Genomic DNA, 7,940 nt, shown 5'->3' with positions numbered 1-7,940 from the left:
TGGTGCAGTGGTTGAGAGTCCGCCTGCCCATGCAGGGGACACGGGTTCGTGCCCCGGTCCGGGAAGATCCCACATGCCGCGGAGCGTGAGCCCGTGAGCCATGGCTGCTGAGCCTGAGCATCCGGAGCCTGTGCCCCGCAACGGGAGAGACCACAGCAGTGAGATGCCCGCGTACCGCAAAAAAAAAAAAAAAGAATAAGTCAGAATAATCATATGTAACATGTGAACCTTCATGGGATTCTAGATGATCAGGGGAAGAAAACACCGTATAAAAAGTAGTTGGAGAACAATTGGAGAAATGGAAATATAGATTATATACTAGATGACAGCTATTAAGTAAATGTTAGTGTCCTTGGATGTGATAATAGTACTGTGGTTAAATAGAAGAATATCTCTTTTCTTAGGAGACGCAGACTACAGTATTGAATGGGGTTGAGAGAGAAGTGTTATGATGTGTACAGTACACAGGGAAGATCCTACCTTTGAGTTCAGCTTGGAAGATAGTGTTGGTCTATGTACACGGGAGCTGCTTATCTACTCCTCCTGGGGAAGAATGGGCATCTTGACTATCACATAAGTTACTATTGATTGATGTTATTATTTTGATCAGCTGAGACTAAGGCATTTCCCCCCACAATCCTGATTGGATAAGACTTTGCATAATCCGTTAACTGACAAATGATAATACAGCTGCTTTTTATTTTTATTTATTTATTTATTTTGGTTATGTTGGGTCTTCGGTGCTGTGCGTGGGTTTTCTCTAGTTGCTGTGAGCAGGGGCTACTCTTCGTTGCCATGCGCAGGCTTCTCATTGCGGTAGCTTCTCTTTTTGCGGAGCACAGGCTCTAGGCGCGCGGGCTTCAGTAGTTGCAGCACGGGGGCTCAGTAGTTGTGGCTCATGGGCTTAGTTGCTCCGCAGCATGTGGGATCTTTCGGGACCAGGGATCGAACCCGTGACCCCTGCACTGGTAGGCGGATTCTTAACCACTGCGCCACCAGGGAAGTCCCACAGCTGCTTTTTAAAATTTCTCTTTGCACGTCCTAGGTTGGCTCTATCAGGGAGTACATTACAAGAACATATGTTACAAAATAGTCTGTTGGTTTTAAAACATAATGGACTTCACCAGAGAAGGCCATGTACTCTTGGCATCCAGTTATACAGTGTTTTTGTTGTCTCTGAGAATCATTTATGTTTAACGCGTGCTGTTTTGAAGACTGGCAGGAATTCCTAAACAACTGAAGCTCTAATCTACGATTGTCCTCTAGAAACAGAAATCCAAATCACAATATTCTAAGAATATAAGGTAACTAATGTGCCTCCCAAGTGTTTTAGTTCCTCCTGCCTTCTCCTCAAACTTCAATCACGAACTCTATTATTCCAAAGTTACAAAACTATAATTTTGAAATTAAAGCATTAGTCAAGGAAAAAAAAAACTTTAGATTCTACAAAGATGGTAAGAAGACTCAAAGAAGATCTACTGACTATAATAGTCATTTAACACTAGAATAGGCAACTAAGGAAAGTTCTGTAATCTCCATCCCTAGAGAGCACTAAAAATAGAATGGACCACCACACTATTGGATGATTTATGTTCTCAGATGTTCTAAGGCAAAGGTCTTAACCACAATTCTTGAAATACCTTCTTCCATTAATATTCTGTTAAAAAATTAAAACAGACCACAAAAGTGAGGCCAAACTGTGTTCGTGGCATTTCTATGTATATAACTATCAGAGAATTAGCCAGATTCAAATATCGAAGTGGGTGACCCTAGGTGGTCTCCAACCCTGAGAGTGAGGTGGGGGAAGGGCAGGATTTTACTGTTGATTAATTGGGGAATAAGCATGAGGCAAAATAGCTCCCATTGCCTACTTATCTAATGTGTTTTCATCAAAGTCTTAAAGATGGCTCTAACATATTAACCTTTATTAAGGCTCCTTAATCAAGATGTGAGCATGAGGTACCTCAGATGTTCCCAGGGAAAGCAAGAGGATGCTCATAGAATTTATCTAAATAGAAATGGCCACTGCTGCTTGAGAAAAGCTTCCAGAATATGACCAATACCCATCAGACCCATCAATTTATGGCCACTCATGAAATACAAAACCATAAGTTTAGCAATATTTAAGGAGTTTTCATAATTAATATAAGGGAACATCCAGAGGAAAAAGTCATACATCATTTGGAATATTAAAAAGTGTAATACGGGAAGTTGATTAGTTTTTGTCCTCACTTCAGGAAGGGCCACTTCACAAATGAGGGCAGACGTGAGGCACATTTGGAGCAACAGCCAGGAGCAAAGGAGGAAATGGAAACTACCAAGTGCTATAGATTGAATGTTTGTCCCTCCTCAAATTCATATGTTGAAACCTATTTTCCCCACTATGATGTTATTAGGAGGGTGGAGCCCTCATGAATGGAATTAGTGCCCTTATAAAAGAGGCCTCTAGGGCTTCCCTGGTGGCGCAGTGGTTGAGAGTCCGCCTGCCGATGCAGGGGACACAGGTTCCTGCCCCGGTCCGGGAAGGTCCCACGTGCCGTGGAGCGGCTAGGCCCGTGAGCCATGGCCGCTGAGCCTGCGCGTCCTGAGCCTGTGCTCCGCAATGGGAGAGGCCGCAACAGTGAGAGGCCCGCATACCGCAAAAAAAAAGAAAAAGAGAGACTCCAGAGAGATCCAAGCCCCTTCCACCACGTGAGGATATAACAAGTCTGAGACACAGAAAAAGTCTTCACTCAACCATGCTGGCCCCCTGATCTTAGACTTCCAGCCTCCAGAAATGTGAGAAATAAATTTCTGTTGTATATAGCTACCCAGTCTATGGTATTTTGTTATGGCAGCACAAATGAACTAAGACACCAGGTTTGCAGCTGCATCACTCCAATCTCTGCCTCCAGTCACATGACCATCTTCCTTCTGTGTGTCTGTGTCTTCACATAGTTTTCTCCTCCCTGTGGGTCTGTCTCTATGTCTCTCCTCTTCTTATATAGACACCAGACATACTGGAATTAGGGCCCACCCTAATCCACTCTAACCACATCTTAATTTACATCTTAATTACATCTACAAAGACCCTATTTCCAAATAAGGTCATATTCATAGGCACCAGGGAATAGGACTTCAACATGTCTTTTTTGGGGGGGTGGGGAGACAAAATGCAACCTACAACAACACTAAAGAGTCATTCGTTCCATTGGTTAGTACAATATTTATTTGACTGCATTGCTGTGGCCTCTCCTGTTGAGGAGCACAGGCTCCGGATGCACAGGCCCAGCGGCCATGGCTCACGGGCCCAGCTGCTCTGCAGCATATGGGATCTTCCCGGACCGGGGCACAAACCCGTGTCCCCTGCATCGGCAGGCGGACTCTCAACCACTGCGCCACCAGGGAAGCCCTGCGTTGGGTCTTTGTTGCTGCACGCAGGCTTTCTCTAGTTGTGGCGAGCAGGGACTACTCTTCACTCTTTGTTGCAGTGTGCGGGCTTCTCACTGGGGTGGCTTCTCTTGGTTTGGAGCACGGGCTCTAGGCGCGTGGGCTTCAGTAGTTGTAGCACGCGGGCTCAGTAGTTGTGGTTTGCAGGCTCTAGAGAGTAAGCTCAGTAGTTGTGGCACACGGGCTTAGTTGCTCTGCGGCATGTGGGATCTTCCCGGACCAGGGCTCGAACCTGTGTCCCCTGCACTGGTAGGCAGATTCTTAACCACTGCACCACCAGGGAAGTCCTAGTACCATATTTACTGAGCAGCTACATAACTGGGTTAAACAAAAAAATCTAGGCCAAAGATGATTTTTTGCCCTCAAGGATTTAGAAAAGAGCAGTTGTTATAAAAACAACTTGAAAGACCATTAAATGCTAAAAATATTACATCATTGCTGTTTATAAGGTTAAAAAATGGAAAAAGCCTAATTATCCAATTAAAAGGTTCTGTAAAAGTAGGATGACCAACTCAATCCTGGTTTGCCCTGGACTCCCCAATTAAAGTTCTGTGCCCCGAGAACCCTCTCCAGACCAAGGCAAATGGAGGTGGTTTGTCACCCTATAGCAATATAATAAAATACTATGCAATTTTCATTTTAAAAAAATGCTAGAAAGGATTTTTAAATGATGTTAGAAATGTCTTTAATGTAATATCAAGCCACGGGAAAAAAAGCAGAATTCAAAATGCTCTAAAGCAGTAAAATCATAAGCAAGAAATTATTTTAAAATTTTCTATTAAAAAAAAAACTGGTACAAAATATGCTAAAACGTTAACTGCAGTTGCCTTGTATAGTGGCATTATGAGAGGTTTTCTTTTGTGCTTCTTTACACTATAGTGTACTTTTCAAATTTTCTATTGATGAATATGTATTGCTAAATCAGGAAAAAAATTAAGGGAAAACTAAGTAATAAATTTCTGGATGGAAATTAACCTCCTAAATTCCTACTACTTTTACTCTCATAGAATAATTTAAAACAGCTGTTAATAAGTATTTACTTCGTGCTGAACACTGCTACTCATTTAATCATTATTCTTTAGAATAAAACTACAGTGTAGGTTCTGTTGTTATCACCACCTCTCAGATGAAGACACTGGGGCTCAGAGAGGCGAAATAATTTACTAGCTGGAAATCGAAAGACTGAATCCCCTAATCTGGACCACTGCTCTCTCCTCTGAGAGAACTTTCTATGTGACCAATATCTGTAGCAGAATGTTTAGGACACCCCACTATTCCCCCGAAGTGTTCATGTGATGAGTTTCCCTTGAGCTGCTGAAATACAAAATTGAAAAACAAGTTTGAGATGAAGTGGTGTAAGTACACAGAAAATGAAGAGGTGAAGGGACAATTATTAACAGAAAAAGCAAATTTTGTGCAGGGAATGAAAATTTATCACATTATACCATATGGCTAAGTTATGATTAACATTTATATGGTAATAATACTGTGCATACTTAGTATTGATCCACACTAAACTGTATTGGGAGAATGGGGGCAAGAAGTGTGTGTGAATCCTTAACTGGGCTGTGAGAGAGAGTTATGGCCTCATCCACTACTGGGAAATCAACTGATAATTCCTAAAACTGAAAACTCAAAAACTAAACATACAACTTATTAAAAATTATGAAGATTAATACTGAAATAATTGACTAAAAGTGTTGGAAGTATCTGGGGAGCAGGAGATAGGTAGGGTTGATCAGGGGTTGCTGTTTTTAGTAACAAGCCTTGTAGAACTATTTCGCTCTTAAAATTATGTGCATGGATAATTTTAATAAAAATAACAGCAGAAGAAAAATTAAAATAATAACAATAAACATTCATGTGTATATCTTTGCACTTGTGAGAAATAATTTACAAAAACTGAGATTGGGGGTCGATGAAAACACATAGTTTAAATTTTGGTGCATATTACACAACTGGGACCCAGAAAGGTTAGATAAATTTCAACTACAATCAATAAACACATGATAACATTCATTTCTCTACTTTTTTGTTGGCTGCACTGGGTCTTCGTTGCTGCACGCATGCTTTCTCCAGTTATGGCAAGCAGGGGCTACTCTTCATTGCAGTGAGTGGGCTTCTCATTGCAGTGGCTTCTCTTGTTGAGAAGCATGGGCTCTAGGCATGCAGGCTTCAGTAGTTGCAGCATGTGGGCTCAGTAGTTGCAGCACGCAGGTCCCAGAGTGGGCGAGCTTCAGCAGTTGTGGCACATGGGCTTAGTTGCTTCGCGGCATGTGGGATCTTCCTGGACAAGGGATCAAACCCATGTCCCCTGCATTGGCAGGAGGATTCTTAACCATTGGACCACCAGGGAGGTCCCATTTCTCTACTTCTTTTCAGTCTTTTGTCAATTTTTCATTTCTAACAATATGATAGAAATAATGACGTTTCATTTGCATTCTTAGATTATTAAAGTTATTTCTCTCAGTAATAAGTATATAAATGTGATTATCATTGATTATGTCTTTTGTGAAATTGCCTGCTTATACCCCTTGCCAATGTTTTCTTTTCTGCCTTTTTCGGGGGGGGGGGGGGGTGCTGCACAGTGCTACATGTAGGATCTCAGTTCCCCAACCAGGGATCAAACCTGTGCCCCCTGCAGTGGAAGCACAGAGTCTTAACCACTGGACTGCTTTTTCTTGTTAATAGGTAAAGAGTTCATTGTGTATTACTGATATTAACCTTATGTTTGTCACATATTTTGCCAGAAGTTTTCCAAATTTGCTTAAACATTTTGTGGCATATTTAGAAAATATTTCTCCATCCCCAAATTATTTTTCAATCATCCGTATTTTATAGTACTTCATATTTCATTTTTAAGGTTTTCTTTTTCACCCATTTGAATTGATGCTGATGATAAAAAGTGAGATAGTGATAAATCATTCAGTTTTAATTAATTTCTGAGTGTTTTAAATGGGGGGGGGCTCTTGCTTCCCCAGATATATAGCAAAAGCAAACACTGTAATTTCTAGATTCCAATTTATTGTGTTTTCTCCATTTTTAGTGGGAATTAGAAACATCTTACCTTTATTTTCAGTTTTGATTGCATTTGAATAGCAATGAGTTATCTTAAAATATGAATAAAAATGTAATGACTTAAACTAAGGCTTTCAGTAATATTTTGGCATTCAGACTGTGTGCTCATTTTATGTGTTCTTGCTGCCAAAGCTATTGAAGTCTCAGAATTGTAAGCATTTTCTAGAAATTGATAGCATGATGAGGTTTGGAGAAGAAGGAATTTTAGGTGCTTTCTAGCTTCTGTTAGTTATTGATAGAATAGAAAGAGAAAAAAAAGGTAAGATGTAATAAGATTTCTTTACTCTAAACCACACCTTTCTAAGAAATATTAGAAGAAACAGTTTCCTCAAAATAATGATAAAATATGGTGGAAACATCTTACTAGTTTCTGATGTTCCCCATCTGCGTGTGTGCTCCACAGAACTAAATCGTGTTGTAAATAAATTAGAAATGCCCGGAAACATGAGGACGACTCACTTCACAGACACTCACTTCACAGACACATACATGCATGAAATAAACTTAACAATGTGGTCTGTAGGCTTAAGAAGGAAATTGCATTTTCTTAAATAAAAGACAACTTAGTAAATGAAAAACAAGGAAAATGTCCATCCACAAATTTTAGCAATCTTAACTGATTTTGGGGAAAAATATATGAAACTTGTTAAAAGAGTAAATCCTAAGAGTTCTCATCACAAGGAAAAGAGATTTTTTTCTTTTATTTTGTATGCGATGATAGGTGTTCACTAAATTTGTTGTGGTAATCATTTCATGATGTATGTAAGCCAAATTATTATGCCATCCACCTTAAATTTATACAGTGCTGTATGTCAATTACACCTTAATAAAACTGGAAGAAAAAACATTTTTAAAACTGAATATGACAGAGTAGATAAAGCACAGTTACTATCCTGATTATTCCATTAGCCTGTAAGAACAATTCAGCTTAATTTAAAAACGTTAGTAGAGTGTCTATTATGTAATAGGCACTGTGCTAGGTTGAGGGTCACAAAAATGAATGTGGCATGGCGTGACCCTGACCTAATGGTACTTACGGTTTGGGAGATTCCATTGGTTTCAATATTCAGAGCAATTGTTCTACAGTTAGATGCACAACATTCTCTGCAGGTGGAGTGGTGGGGTTTGGAGAAGGCTGTTGGGAGGAGCTGGTGCCTGGGTAAGAGTTAGTCAGGGAGGGCAGTGGGGCTTCCCTGGTGGTGCAGTGGTTAAGAATCCGCCCGCCAATGCAGGGGACACGGGTTTGAGCCCTGGTCCGGGAAGATCCCACATGCCACGGAGCAACTAAGTCCGTGCACCACAACAACTGAGCCTGCGCTCTAGAGCCTGCGAGCCACAACTACTGAGCCCGTGTGCCGCAACTACTGAAGCCCACGTGCCTAGAGCCCATGCTCCGCAACAAGAGAAGCCACCACAATGAGAAGCCCGTGCAG

Source organism: Globicephala melas, chromosome 11, assembly GCF_963455315.2.
Source record: "Globicephala melas chromosome 11, mGloMel1.2, whole genome shotgun sequence".
NCBI lineage: Eukaryota > Metazoa > Chordata > Mammalia > Artiodactyla > Delphinidae > Globicephala > Globicephala melas.
Note: the sequence above shows the minus strand (reverse complement) of the source record.